This window comes from Onthophagus taurus, chromosome 6, assembly GCF_036711975.1.
Source record: "Onthophagus taurus isolate NC chromosome 6, IU_Otau_3.0, whole genome shotgun sequence".
NCBI lineage: Eukaryota > Metazoa > Arthropoda > Insecta > Coleoptera > Scarabaeidae > Onthophagus > Onthophagus taurus.
The window spans coordinates 31,316,966-31,332,773 of NC_091971.1; the positions used below are offsets into that span (position 1 = coordinate 31,316,966).

The window sequence follows — 15,808 nt, forward strand, 5'->3', positions numbered from 1 at the left end:
CAATTAAAAATACCCCAAGAAATATTTGCCCCCTCACCATGTTCACTGCCTTATTAGGGGAATATCGAGTATTTTTAGAGATTTTATAATACTTGTGAATCAAAATTTACATCCAAAAACAATTTATTTATTTAACACTAATATGGAAGTAAAACAATTGTTAAACCATTTTGAACCTAAATACTCTTATATTGGAACAGTGCTCGTAAATAGGATGAAGATAACTGTTAAGAAATATTTTCAGGAATGTGACTTTCGTAAAAAAACGTTGTTACCCAAAATGTAGTTATCACTAAGTTCATAATGGTAACTTTTTATGTGGAGCACAAATGATTATTATAAATGGCTCATATTTAAACTTGTTCACTTAATTATTGAACTGATTGTTCATATCAGTACTTGACAGAAATATTCCGTTCGTTGGGAAATATCAAGGCCCATTAGCTCAGTTGGTTAGAGCGTCGTGCTAATAACGCGAAGGTCGCGGGTTCGATCCCCTCATGGGCCATAATTACTTTTGTTTTAGTGTAGATTGAAGAAACCGTTTCACTCATATTACTTTTGATACTTTCGAGAGTAAATTAACTCTTAACTAATTAACGCCATTACTACCAAACGATGTCAATATAACAAATTAGTGCCATTTTTTGGTGGTTTAAGGAAATATAAGGGAAAAAGCTGCTATGTATATCGATTGATTTGCAAGAGGTTTCAAGAAAAGAGGTCGAATTGATAGGAATATACCTCCCCTTTAGGAGTCGAGGAAAATGGAACATTTTCCAAGTCGAAATAAACATCTAAAGGAAGAGCTGAAACGAAGACATCAAACATAGATAATGAAGAGTTGGGAAGCTGTTTGGGGCAGCTAAAAATCTTGATCAACAGCTTGACGAAGCGCGGAGTAAATTTCCTCATGCAGGGTAAAGATCTGGACAAGTTTATAGAGGACGAGGAAAAGAGCACAGAGAGGGAGGTGGGAGCCAAAGAGCAGGAAGAGTAGCCAATTTCCTACAGCGAAATGGCATTAGAGAGGAATATGGAGAGGAAGGAATATGAAAACTAAAAAGGTAGAGTAAGAAGGGTACTACCAGCTTCCGATTCGAAAGATAAGGACATCCAAGAGGTGAAGGGCGCCGAAATACCACTTACAGTCCTAAGAGAAAAAAAAACATCATTTGAAGGTTATGGAATTGCCATACGAAAATGATATAAAAATATTTTAGAAAATTAAGACGAGTGATCGAGGCGATGGAATTGAAATTTTATTACTATCAACTCCCAGAGGAAAAGGAGTTGGCAGTCGTGTCAAGAGGAATTTCCGAGGGTTCGAAATTAAGAAACTAGAAGAAGACCTGATTGAAAGACTCTTGACTACAGATGCGTGAAGTGTGGAGAGAAGAAGCAAAGTTTACCATATTTCAGAAGTTGCTCTAAAAACTCAGCAAAACATCAAAGAAGAACAAATAAGGAAGAAAGACGAAAGATTGAAGAAAGGAAAACTAAGGTTCAGAACACCGAAATCAAATGATGAATGTCTCATGCTAGTTAAATAGCATCTACGAAGAAACTTGCATCGAAAAACCCTGATCCACCCAAAAGCGAAGAAGTTCGAAATGTATGGAGTAGTACGGGTTGCTGCTAAAAGGTAATTCTAGGACACGTTTAAATTGTTCTCGTGAAAGGGATTTTGTGTCGTCCCGCAATTTATTGTAAAATCTTATTCCATGGTAGTAAACAGATTTTTGTCATGTCGACAACTTATGGTAAGGGATTTGTAACAATTTTTGATTTCTCGTACTGTAGTTATGTAACTCCTCTCGGCATAATATACTATTCACATTTTCTTTTACACACTATCATATTCTTTTAGTAAATAGATGTAGAGCATTCTTTCGTTGTTCTGTCTGTGTTCTCAAAGATTCTAGGAAATATTCTAGGAATAAACAATTACTTAGAGCCTTCTTGCATGATCGGACTTCAAAGCGTTCTTATGTTCTAGCCGAATGAGCATTCGTTCGGCTGATCTAAACATCTATGTGCAAGAATTCTAATTCTTGATTCTCATTTTTTGCTCGTTGATATTTTGGTGTAAACGCTAAAAACGCGCCTTCGTTTACACTAAAAGATCAAGAAAGAATGCTCTAGCTCTAGCTCTTTGTTCGTTTGGTTTAAATGCACCTTTACGAGATAGCGTAGAATCTACATTTTTCTCAATATTTGTATCTTATAAATTCTATTATTCTGATTCTAAAATTATTTTATCTGTTTTTTCTTGACTCGGTTGTTTTTTCCTTATAGATTCATTCCTCCCTTCAACTTTTTCAATTTTTTGAGATAAATTGTTGGATTTGTCTCCATCCTTATTTAACTTCTTGTTGACATTTCTACCATCTGTTGCCGTACGACTTAAACAGGATTCCATTAGATTTTTAAGTTTGCAGACTTCTGCATTAAGAGTGCAATTTTCTATTCGTAGTTTTTGTATTTCAGTTTTTAAAATATTAATTACTTCCTCAGTAATCTGGTTAATTGCCTGTTTCACTTTAGCAGTAACAATTGACTCAAAGTTTGTTTCAAAGTTAGTTGGACTCACTATTTAAAGTATTTCCTTTGCAGGAGGGTTATAATTACTGTTTAGTTGTTCATCTGATTTAGAGGTTAACACAATTCACACTGCCAGTTTCTAACTTCTCCATTCATTCTCATCGACATCAATTCATCTTCTTTCATGTTCACACACTTTGAATGATATACCACTCCACATGACTTTCACAAACGCTGTTGTCTTCATAACGAGAGATTTTCTTAGAGCATTTACCGCACGACATGGCGATACGATATGTCACTAAAGAAAGTTTTCGGTAATGCTGATAAGTGAAACCAATCTGAAGCCACACCAGTCTAATACAAAGCTAGGATTGCAAGTAGTAAAAAGGCTGGGAAATTGTCCAGCTTGGAAAGGACAAACGAGAGATCTACGATACAAGAAGGTATTCAATCAGTTGCAGAAAGCAGTTAACACGTTCACTGCCGACTCAACGAACATTAATCGATATTCAGGAACACGAAAGAGACGTCCGACTAAGGAAGATTCAACAATCTGCAGTCGCAGAGCATTGCCGCAAAGGAGGATACAGCATAGAGTTCGAAAAAACCAAAGTGCTAGCAAGAAACGGACATTACTTCCAAAGATTGACAAGAGAGGCGAGAGAGATTCATCGTCATGGGAATAACATGAATAGAGAAGATGGCTGGGAACTTAGTCGCACATGGAAGATGTTGGTGAACTCAACGAAGCCTTCTCCACCCGGATTTGACAAAACAACTGAGTTGACAATTAGACACTAATTAGTTATTAATTACCTTTTCATGTATTTATTGTCAAATTTTAAACGAATTCGTCACTTCGAACTTGTTTCTGAAGAAAGTTGCAACATGGCATTCGAATCGTCAAACATTTTTTCAAACGTCTAGTGTTAGATCTTGTGATAGTGCTAGTTGTAGTTCAACGACACAATATTTTCAAGTAGTGATATACTATCTTTTTTTGTTTTCTAAAGTTGTGTCGTTTTGTAGAAAATCTCTATATAAAATAAAGAAATTGTAATAGCAATTTATTTTGCGCAATAGTTATTAGAAAACACACAGGACTTCATAAACTTCATGAAGAGTCTATTAATAGTTAAAATATATGTAACATTCCAGCATACAAAAGACAATTTGCGGTCAAAAATAACTCCCAAATCCTTGACTGTAGATAGTTTCTCTATAAGAACAGATTATAAATAAAGGACTTATTAAAATTCTCTAACAAAAGAACTAATAGTTGTTATTTTACCAGATTGTTGTGAAATAATATAATCACAAAACTTATGTATAGAAATGTTAATTAATTATAACTACTAACACATCATTTTGAAGCATATGATTTTGCAATTTATATTTTTTATCTTCTTATTTCTAACATCGAGCACGCGAGGTACTCACGTAAGGAGATGTATCATGGAACTTGTTGCACTTCTCCGCTATGAAAATAAGCCGCCTATATTACGAAAATTCAGCTTATCAGGTTGATACAGTCCCATATCAGAAGCGCACGTGTAACACATGAGCAAGTGGAATTCGTGGAATTTCATCGACAGCTTAACAATTACCTCCATTAAAATTTTATCTTATGAGCTTTAAAAGTACATTTTAAAGTACATCGCATAATCATAACAGCATAAATAAAAGCAAATATCATACGATAAGATATGTTGCATAAACGATTTTAACCCAACGATCAGTAAGACGAACTTTATAAATTACCAGAATACCGGTTACAATGCAAAAATAAAAAATGTTAAAGAAAATGTATGGGACAAGAAATATATCTCATTCAGCTTATTACATAAACGATTTCAACTTCTTAATGTGTCTTACAAACATAAGCCAGACATCAAAACCAGTTGCAGCTCTAGAATAAAAATAGAAGGAAGACACTGTTTAGGTCAAAATTTTTTCGTATTAATTTTAAAACCGCATTACATAAACGATTTCAACTTATTAATTTGTTTTACAAATATAAGCCAATTATCGTACCTACACTTACACAGTTGATACATAATTTTGGAGCACCTGATTTTGCAATTCAAATATTTTATTTTTTATTTCTAACGTCGAACACACGAGGTATACACGTGAGGAGATGTATCACGAAAAATGATTTACTTCTCCGAAACGAAAATCAGCCACCTGTATTCCCATTAAGAAGCCCTCGTGTATGGGCAAGTGGAATTTCATGTACATCTTAACAATTAATACCGGGAAGGGAGTGTCTGTTATAGCCAAAAGTTCGTTATATGAATAATTTGTAATTTGCACTTTAACTGTTTGAATAAATAACTTGAATGCACACAAATATATATTTATATCAAGGACAGTAGAATATAAGAGACTGCTACATCCCAGGAACAGGTGCATAGCTCGACGGTCCGTTTGTAACGTCACGTATAAATAAGCAACTACTATTTCATACTTTGAATTAGCGGCTTAATTTATTCTATTCGTGTTTTGTAATGTGCTTTTTAATGCTGAATAACAACTAAAACTAGAATTAACGCTAGCACTTGAACTAGAAACATTCCGGTTTACCTGTCTTAAGAGACGAACGGCTAAATCCGAATGTTACTAGTTCTAGGTTTAGTGTAAATAGATTAAGAAGTTTATGTATACTTTTTAAAATGTATGGGTCACAAAATAGATCTATTAACCTAAAACCCTCTTACATTATTGATTTTAACTTGTTAAATTGATTTGTCTTACCTACAAAATAAACCAGTTAATTACGTCTACCTACAAAATTGGTGCACTTGACATAACCATCAATTGTAACCACCAATTAGAACCATATTACATAAAGGGCAAGTGGAGTCCATTACCATATAAAAACACCATGATGAATAAGAAAGAACTAAGCACTAAAGCAAAATTAGATCTATACAAAATCATCTATTTAGCTACACTCACTTATGGGTCGGAGTAGCAGAGATGAAGTGTCTGCCCAAAGTAATAGGAAAACGCAGAAGTGATGGACTACAAAACAATATCGTCGGAGAAAAATAAAGTTTGAGAACTGTACTAGAGAAGATAGCAAAGAGATAGCTGAAACGCTAAAGAAAATGTTCAATATGAAACCAGATAGAGAAAGAAATAGAGATAATAATAGAGAAAAAAGGGAGGAAAGTGTCGCCCAAGTACGAAGAATAGCTAGAGATAGAAACACCTATAACAGGTAGATCAGAGATCGAACACAAAGAACATTCAAAGAACAATATATTACAAGTAAAAATAAAAACAAATATTTTATAATTTTGATTTTTATTACAAACGTAAAACTTCCCTAAAAATACTCCACTTCCTATTAAAAATTAACACTAATAAGTGGAAGATACACACTATTTAGTGATATTTTGTCAATTAATAGAGTAAAATTAAAGCGAATTTTTAATAATTTACACTGATTAGATTAGAAATGTATCTAATTAGAGTCACGACAACATCCAGTTAGATTACATATATTATAATACACTGTTATAGTGTAACGATTTTACACTATTTAATAAACACCATCTTCTCAGTATTTAGTGTAAATTTTTAATCTATTCACCTACACTATATAGTGCAAAAAAATAACCCTAAATAAATTGGACCGATCTGATCCATGTTTTAGAGTTGATTTTTACTCTATATTTTTTCCTGTGTACGAAGGTGCATTTGAAATATCTCTTACCGGTCAACTTTTGTGTTATGCAAAGGTGAAGGAATTACTATATTTGAATAGCTCCCTCTAATTATTCATATTTTGTAGGTGGGGTTGTTGGTGGCCTTTGAAATAATTCTTTTTACAGAAGCTGTGCGTTATATTGACTAAATTTAGGTGGTCACTTACACTGTTGGAAATAATTCACGAGCACACCCTGTATAATCTGAACGCGTGTGTCTAGCGCAATAAAATTTGGTATGGAAGTAGTACTAAAGTAGTGTAACTTACTCTTACATGGACAGCGGCACAACTCTGCTGGGAGGAGAAACATCAATAGCGAGAGTATCCCCCGTGAGCTTCGCGTACCATCGCTACACGACGTGGCATGGAGTCATGCCACCTCAACTCGCCTCCATAGCTCCTCAACGTTAGCCGAGGAAGCCGGATAACGTAGAAGTCTCCGACCAGTCATTTCCCAAACATGTTTGATCGGATTCAGATGCGGAAACCGAGCTAGCCATGGAAGCATTCGTATACGGTGCTCTTCCACAAAGGTCTGTACAACACGCCCGATGTGCTGTCGTACGTTGTCGTGCATGTATAGCAGACCTGGGAGCCGCTGAACGTAGGGAAGCACAACGGACCGTGGCACCTCATCTACGTATCGTTGACCCGTCATGGTCTGCTATACACGCAGCAGACGTGTACGTCCACCATGTGTAATAGCACCCCAAACCATAATGCTCGGTTGTCGGTGGATAGGGCGTTCTTGCACGCACTGCTCGAGTAGACGATCACCACGTCTCCGACGAACTAAAATTCGCGCATCACCGGTGCTCAATTCGAATCTTGATTCGTCGGAAAACAAAATGTCCCTCTACTCGGCAACCCACTAATGCCTAGCGTTGAACCATTTGTGACGTATGCTGCGGTGCTCGGATGTTACTGGAATCCGCTGTTTCGCACTACGCACGCGCAGTCCACCATCTACCAAACGCCGCCGTACAGTTCGCGTACTGAGTGCGCCTTCCCCTGCCGATGGCCAAACAGCTCCAAGTTGCCTTGAGGAGGACTCACACAACGCTAAAGCGCTGAGCACAAGAGCGCGATCCTCGTGTGCTGGGGTCACGCAGGGCCCTCCCGGCCGCGGCTGAAGGTACCTACTTCCTACCTCAGACCATTCTCGCCATGCCCGTTGCACTGCCGATAACGACTGGTCGAGCCGACGCGCAATTTCACGGAACCATACACCCTCAATGTGCATACCCTCAAACATTCCTCGCTCAAACTCGCTTAAGTAACGCGATCGCCCATCCATTGCGCACAGAGTACGATAACAATGTGGTTCCTCACATCACACTAAAAACGACCGATATTTTCCATCCACTTCGGTCTCCATAACAACGGAATGTTCCACTTGGAAGAGCGACTCAGTCAACAATGCCGCGACGGAACAACTCGAAACTCGATGAATAAACTCGTCTACAGTAAACCTTTGTGCTCCGCAAATATCATGGATTTATCTTCAGGCGTTCAGATTATATAGGGTGTGCTCGTGAATTATGTCCAACAGTGTATTTCTTGGCCGCTTATTTCCAAATCTACTGAGGTAATTACCGAGCATCGAATTATCGAGTATGACACTGAAAATGTTTTTGGTAGGGTAACAGAATTTTTCTTTTCAGAGAATTCTACGATTAAATTTTGTTCTTTTAGTTTAGTTAGATTCGCAATTTGCTGCGTTTTTGGGTTAATAGATTTAATTATAAATCCCTGTTCAGTTTTAATAATTATATCGCGGGGGTCGAAAGAATTGTTTGACCAAATTTCAGACAGTTTAATTCTACTCAGTGGAAGAGTTTATTTGTTTTTGGTGCTTGCGAGGAAACTGATTAACGGACGACGGATAACGGACGGCCGCACATAGTTGATTACTATGTGTTGGTGTGTTACGTGGTGAATTCGTATTTCTAGGAATATTTGGCATCTTAAATGCGGAATCGCTACCGGTCGTATTGGATTTCTTGTTAGGACGACGTTTGATGTGTGGGTTTTCTCGGGCGACCGTGTTTTTTGTTGGGGAAGTGAAACTCACCGTCCTGGTCCGATTCGGCCAAAGGCTCCGAGCCCTTTGTGCTCATGTCTTCTATTTACTTGTTATTACATTCTCTGAGGTAAGTGGTGTAAAGAATTTCGAAGAAGAAAATTAAAAACTGCAACACTAATTGATTTACGTTTGCTTCTTTGAAATCAGTACGAAACACGTGTGAATCGGAGTGTGATTTCGACGAAACTGTTGTTCTTGTATTTTTTATAACTCTGTCCATTAATATTATAAATAACAAGGGGCTTAGGCTATCGCCTTGTTTTATTCCCTTGCTCATTTCAAAAGTTTTTGATGTTTCTCCCTTCATTTGTACTATGCCCTTGACTTTCTTGTATAGGTTTTCAATTATTTTTCTTAATTTTTGTGGTACCATTAGTTGTTCTAGACACTTCCATACAATTCTACGGTTAACCGTGTCAAAAGCTACAACTAGAATATTAGGTATAGTTCATTGCACGTCCCTATTTTCCTTTCAATGATATTTCGGTTTACATGTATGTTACCGTTCGCTTTTTATGGATTGGTAAGATGACATTATCTTCCCAATCTAATAATAATAATGACTTTATTTCACCCAAAAATTTACATTTCTAAATAAAGAATTACGGAAAGAGTAATGTATACAAAAATATTAATCCAAAATTAGAGAAATTAAAAACATCTAGGTGAAAAGGCGAAGTTCAGAACGCACGGGTTCTGCTCAAACTTAAACTAAATTAACAGTAATACCACATGAAAAGCCAACGCAAGGAAGCGGTAAAACAAAAAAAACTACTGTATTACATAATACTTAAAAAAATAAAATAAAAACTGAACACTCCATCATCACGATCCAAGTGAAAGCATCCAATATCATCCGTGTAGACCAATACCATATAGAAATATAGAATAGAGCCCAATAAAATAACATGAATTTTTTTTTATAAAAACTTAATTGAGACATACTGGAGAGAATGAGTTAAATCACTGTTGGTTCTGCTGCGAGCGTAGAGATAATACCGTTGTACACGCTGGCTATGTGATAACTGAAACATCTCTTGAAAATTTCCGTTTTATGTGCCGGAGGGGTAAGAAGACCTTTAAATCTTCAGTTCAGATGATGTACATCAGTTCGATAGCATACTCTGTCCAACAAATACTCAGGTGTTTTTGAGGTTAAAACTCGATGATAAAAAACGGCACAGTGAAGCTGCCTACGTCTATCCATGTTCAACAACCCCAATGTGGTCAATTTGTGTGATATATGATCATACTTCCTCAAAGACTCGAATAATTTGGACATGGGCGATAAGATGCTAATTGGTCGATGATCATTAAAGGATTTAGGATCTTTAACTTTAGAAATAGGGTGAACCGCCGCAATTTTATAGCAAGATGGAAAGGTTAATTGCTCAATTGAGGTATTAATCAAATAAGCAATAAATTTTGACAGAAATGGACATGACATTTTCAGAATTTGTAAGGATATTCCATCTAAACCCACTGCACTAGATTTTAATTCATTTAAAGTGGTTATCACCACGGATTCCGTACCTATGTTAAATTTAAAAGAGGTTTCGAATTCAGGAAAGGATCCAAGAAGTCTTTCGCGCCATCAAGATCATTGGTGTGTGGTTGCGAAATTGAGTTAATGAAGTGATGATTCAAATCTTCAGCTCGACACAATGATTCTGGAATTTCACACTCCTTATTACGACACAAGCCAATAGTACGAAACGCTCTCCATGCAGCAGTCGAATCACCGATGTTTAGTTCTGCGTCAATGTAATTCTTTTTAAGAAATTTGATTTGGGATGTAATCGAATTACGTATAGTTTTGTAAGTATTCCAGTCAGTGGAATGGCGGGTCCGTTTGAATTTACACAGACTGTATTTTTTAGTTATACAAGCAGTCCGGAATGGTGCTTATAAATCAAGAAGAGCGGTCATGTTTGAATTAAAGAACATAACTTTATCATCTATAGATCTCAGGTTGTAAATATTTCGCCAGGGAATTGAGCGTAAACTATCGTAAAAAGCAACATGATTAAAATCTGAGAAATCTCGATAAGATTTAAGGATTGCCGCCTGTTTAATTTAATGTAGTACTAAAATGCAGAAAATTAGTTCGTGATCAGAAATATCAGGTGTATAATTCCGGAGTCGATTATTATATCGGCATTGCTCACTAAGATTAGATCAATAAGAGAAAAAGAAGCAGCAGCTCTCGAGCATTCCCGCCATCCGGCCTCAGAAGATCTTTCGGAATTATTTCTAACTCCCATGCGGTTTTATATATACTTAGAAGCCACTCCTTTCTTGTCTTTGCCGCAAGCCTTATCTGTTTTCATCTTCATCACTGCCTCTCCTAATTCTTCCATTGTCATCTCTTCAGTTTCTAGTCTGTAGTGTCTTCCTTTATCTCATCTCCTCTCCCTCCTCTACTATTTGTGTCCGTTTTCCAACCTTGAACTTTTCTGCATAAAAATCCGCCCATATGTCCAGAATTTAACTTATAGTTGTCTTTATCTCGTTGTTTTTATCATTGACGGCTTTTATTTGTTTCCTTTGATCTCCCTTCAGTTTTCTTATCTGATTCCAGAAATTCCTGTTGTTCGATCCGTATGTTTCACTTAAGTTTATTGCGAACTCTTCCCAACTTTTCTTTTTCGCCTCCCTTACCATATTCTTAGCTACATTTCTGATCGTTCCATAGCTTGCTCTATCCTTTTCCGAATTCGTTCTTATGTATTTCTTCCCTGACGTTTTTCTTCTTGATTGCCTGTGGGACCTCTTTACTCCACACACCTGTATAGCTTTATTTCACATTATCTCTTTAAAAATTTTCCTTTCCTCCAGTGTTAAATTCTCTGTTTGTTTTAGTTTTTGAAATTCTTCCTCCTGCCTTAGTTTATAGCTGTTTATTTTCGTGTAGGTTTTGATCTCTTCTCTTTCGATTTCTATATTATTAATACTTGCCATGACTAGTCTGTGGTTGGTTCCCATTTCTGCTTCTGCTTCAGTCTTTACCTCCTCGGCTCTGTTTTGGAGATTGCGGGTGTATGTGATGTAATCAATAATAATATAAGTACGAAGGCTTTCACTGCCGGTGTGAATTAAACTAAAACTAACACTAGAAACTTTCGGGTTTTGCCCTGCGTCTTTTAATAAAAGGTTTGACGTTTCGGATGCCATGTTGCACCCTTCTTCAGAAACTGGTTCGAAGTGATGAGATCAAAAATCGGTAACTATAGGTTTATAAGTCGGAAAAACTAATTAATAATCAGTTAACAGTAATTACAAGCTAATTATTAACTAATTGCGTCGCGTCCGGTGTAAGGCGGGAAGAGGTCTTCGTGTTCACCACCATCTTCCATGTTCTGCTAAGCTCCCAGCCATCCTCTCTGTTGACGTTATTTTTATGTCGGTGGATCTCTATGGCTTCTCTTGTCAGTCTTTGGTAGTATCTGTTGTCCCTAGCCAGCACCTTTGTTTGTTCGAAGTCTATTCGGTGCCCCTCTGCATGGCAATGTTCCGCAACCGCCGACTGCTGGATCTTCTTCAGCCTTACATCTCTCTCATGCTCCTTGATGCTCCTCGACGTTGCGACCAGTTTGGCCAACATAAACCTTCCCACAGCTACACGATCCTTTTAATGGAGTTAGTTTGTCCTTGGCTATCGGGAGTGTGTTCCGAATTTTGCTGACCGTGCCGTACCGCACTACGATGTCGTTCTTCTTGAGGTGTCTAGCAAAGGCATGACAAAGTGGACAGACTAACAATGGAGAAGGCTGATAGCGAATTTCAGAAGACCCGTGACACGCACATCAAGAAGTTTGAATCTCTGGAACGCCGGTCACAAAAGAAGAAAAGTAATAGTTTACCAGTAGAAACAATAGACATTATCAGATCGAATGTCCCACTAACGAAAGATGAAACCTCTGTGCTCGCCAAAGCATTGAACTACGCAATCGCCCCGAAGAAGGTCCCAAAGGAGGAAATCATTTGCGAAGTGGAAGCAGCTGTCCGAGGGAGGCCTGCACTGAAAGCCGAAGAGATCCGACAAGAAGTTGCGAGAGTACTGAAGTCAGCAAAACCACCAAAATCCAACTTGACAGTTGGTGAAAAGAAGGCACTCCGATCTATAAAAGAAAAGTCAGAAATCGTCGTGTTACCAGCAGACAAGTGCCACCGTTGTTATGGACAGGAAAGAATACGACAACAAAATGATGAACCTACTGGACCCAGCCACCTACAGGAAGATCAAGAAGGACCCCACAGACAAAATCGTAAGAAAAATGAAGGAACTGATAAAATCTACAGGAATTCCAGCAGAACAGCAGAAAGGTTTGTTTGTGCACGCGCCGGTACCACCAAGAATCTACGGACTACCGAAGATTCACAAACCAGACGTCCCCCTCCGCCCTATCGTCAGCGCCATCAACTCCTCAACATACCAACTTGCCAAACATCTTGCAAAGATTCTGTCTCCCTTTACAGGTAACACGGAATCATATGCCAGGGATTCTACACATTTTGTGGAATCGGTAAAAGGTGTAAAGCTGGATGCTGGGGATGTGTTGGTAAGTTTCGATGTGGAATCCCTTTTTACTAGGGTACCAGTTAAGGATGCTGTAGAGGGTCTTCGCCGAAAACTCATTCCGGTGGGTTTACCAGAATACGTGCCAGATCTGGTGGAGTATTGCTTATCGTCGACGTATTTCAGCTGGAAAGGAGAATTTTACGAGCAATTCGAAGGGGCAGCCATGGGATCTCCACTATCGCCAGTTATAGCTAATTTCTACATGGAATTATTCGAAGAGGACGATTTGAAGAAGAGCCAGTGGAAACCAAAACTATGGCTCCGATATGTGGATGACACGTTTGTGATATGGCAACATGGTCAAAAACGGCTCCAAGAGTTCTTGGATCACTTGAACTCTCAATATCCTATGATTAAGTTCACCATGGAAACAGAAACTGCCAAAAAACTACCTTTCCTAGATGTGTTGGTCACCAGGACGACAAATGGAGATATAGAACTTGGTGTAAAAATGCTGTTGTTGTATGCTATCAGGGCTATCTTCATTTGTTGTTCTTTCTGTTTACCTTCGGTATCTTCCATGCGTCTTAAATGCTCAATAAGAGTTAAATGAAATCTTTCGATATTCGATTGGGATTCCGGGTTTTGGCTGTTCCAAAGTGTAATTTGATTTTATGGAGTTCGGCTAGTTCCTTTAATAGTTTGTTGTTAAACTCCGTTCCTTGGTCACTTATTATTTCGTTTGGAACTCCGTAATATGAAAAATATGTAAGCAATGCGTTGATAATTTCTGTAGGATTTTTACTTGATATTTTGATAGCTTGTCCGAGTCTCGAGAATGATTCAATTATCGTTAAATATTTTTCCTGTCCCACTGAAAACAGATCCACATATAATTTTTCGAATGGGGCATCAGGCGTTTGTGTGATTGGTAATAATGTAACTTCAGGGTGTCGGTTATATTTCGATTTATTACAAGTGTCGCAATTTTTGATTATTCTTTCTATCGTTTTCTTCATTCCTTTCCACCAATAATATCGCTGAAGGTGTTTGCAAGTTTCTTCTATTCCTCGATGGTTATTCATTCCTTCGTGATATTCCGTTACTAATTCTATTTGTCTTTCTGTGTTGGTAATTACTTTAACTCTTCTCACGCAGCGTATTATTTTTGGTCCGTCATCTGTTAGTTTTTCTGTATATACTTGACAACAGCGATGATATAATTCGTCCTCTTCGGTGTAGATATATGAAGTCCCTGAAGACGTCATGTATTCTTTGTATAGCCTGAATATTTCTTCGTCTTGATTATTTTTATGTATCATTACTTCGTGAATCGTTCTCTCATCTTGTTTTCTTACTTGTACTTCTAGTTCATTATTAAGTCCTGTTTTCAAAATAAATTGTTTTCTTTTATTGTCGATAATTGTGTCCAAAATTTCTATAGTTCTTTTAGGTTGTATAGTATTAGTAGAATGTATGGTATCAGATTCTGATTGCATATCTGGTTGTTGGTCTGATATTCTGATTTCCTTTCTAGCCGTTCCTATACCTAGGCGTTTCTTTTTTGGTTTGGTCTTTTTTACTAATTTTATCGACAGCTCATCTGCTAATGTTAACAATTCTTTATTGTCCAATTGGGCCATTAAAGAGTCGACATCTTCCTCGTCATTTTCGGGTGAGGTCATCATATTTAATTGTTCTAATTTAATTCTGGAGAGAGCATCAGCGTTACAATTCAGTTTTCCCTTTTTACATACAATCTCGAAATTATACTATTCTAACTTGATTCTCCATCGCATTAGTCTGGAGTTAGGCTCCTTAAGCGACCAGAGCCATACAAGTGGTTTATGATCCGTGAATAGAACAAATTTCCTTCCATACACGTATGGACGAAACTGCTTAATTGCATAGACAACTGCTAACAGTTCTCAATCGTTGAGTATCTTTGTTCTGTTCCTGAGAGTGTACGAGATGCATAACATACTGGTTTATCTGTACCTACAGGTCCTTGGGATAATACTGCACCTACTGCAATGTCAGACGCGTCCGTAGTGATCATAAATTCTCTTTCGAAGTCCGGATATTGCAGAATCGGATCATTCATCATAGTTCTCTGCAATTGTCAAATGCCTTTTGATACTCTTCAGTTAATTCAATTTTAGCATTTTTCTTCAGATACTTGGTGAATGGTTTAGTCACTCCGGCAAAATCTTTTATGAATTTTCTGTAGTACCCCAGTAGTCCTAGGAATGATTTAATTTCCTTCCTGGTCTTCGGTATTGGGTATCTTTTAATTGCGTCGATGTTTTCCGGGTTAGGTTTTACTCCACTATTGGTAATGACGTGTCCCAGATATTTGAGTTCTTTTTTAAAGAAACTGCATTTGTCTAGTCGGATTTTAAAATTTGCTTCTCGCAATCGTGTAAACACTTTTGTTAATTTTGTCAGGTGTTGTTCCAGAGATATCGAGTATACTATGATATCGTCTAAGTATACCAGACAGGTATCTTCCTGCAATCCTTTGAGTACATTATCCATCAAACGTTGGAAAGTTGCAGGCGCATTTCTTAGTTCGAAGGGCATGCGCTTAAATTCGTAATGACCCTGTTCGGTTGAAAATGCTGTTTTCGGTGCATCGGCTTCTGCCATTTCTACCTGGTGATATCCACTGGCTAGGTCTAAAGAGGTGAAATATTGACTACGTCCCAACTTGTCAAGGATATCCGCAATATTTGGTATGGGATATTTGTCCTCAACCATTTGCTCGTTGAGTTTCCTATAGTCGACTACCATTCGCTTTTTTATCCTTCCATCCTTTTCGGTAGTTACTATATGAACTGGAGCTGACCATGGGGATACACTTTCCTGTATAATGTCTTGTGTAAGAAGTTCCGATACTTGTTTTTTTATTTCTTGTCGCATATCCATTGGTTGA

General features: G+C 37.6%; 1 non-coding gene across 1 annotated transcript; it reads left to right on the forward strand.

The window, feature by feature from the left end:
* Positions 1-434: 434 nt before the first annotated feature.
* Positions 435-508, forward strand: TRNAI-AAU (transfer RNA isoleucine (anticodon AAU)). Its single transcript has one exon. It is a non-coding gene; the product is annotated as a tRNA-Ile (tRNA).
* The last annotated feature ends 15,300 nt before the right edge of the window (positions 509-15,808 follow it).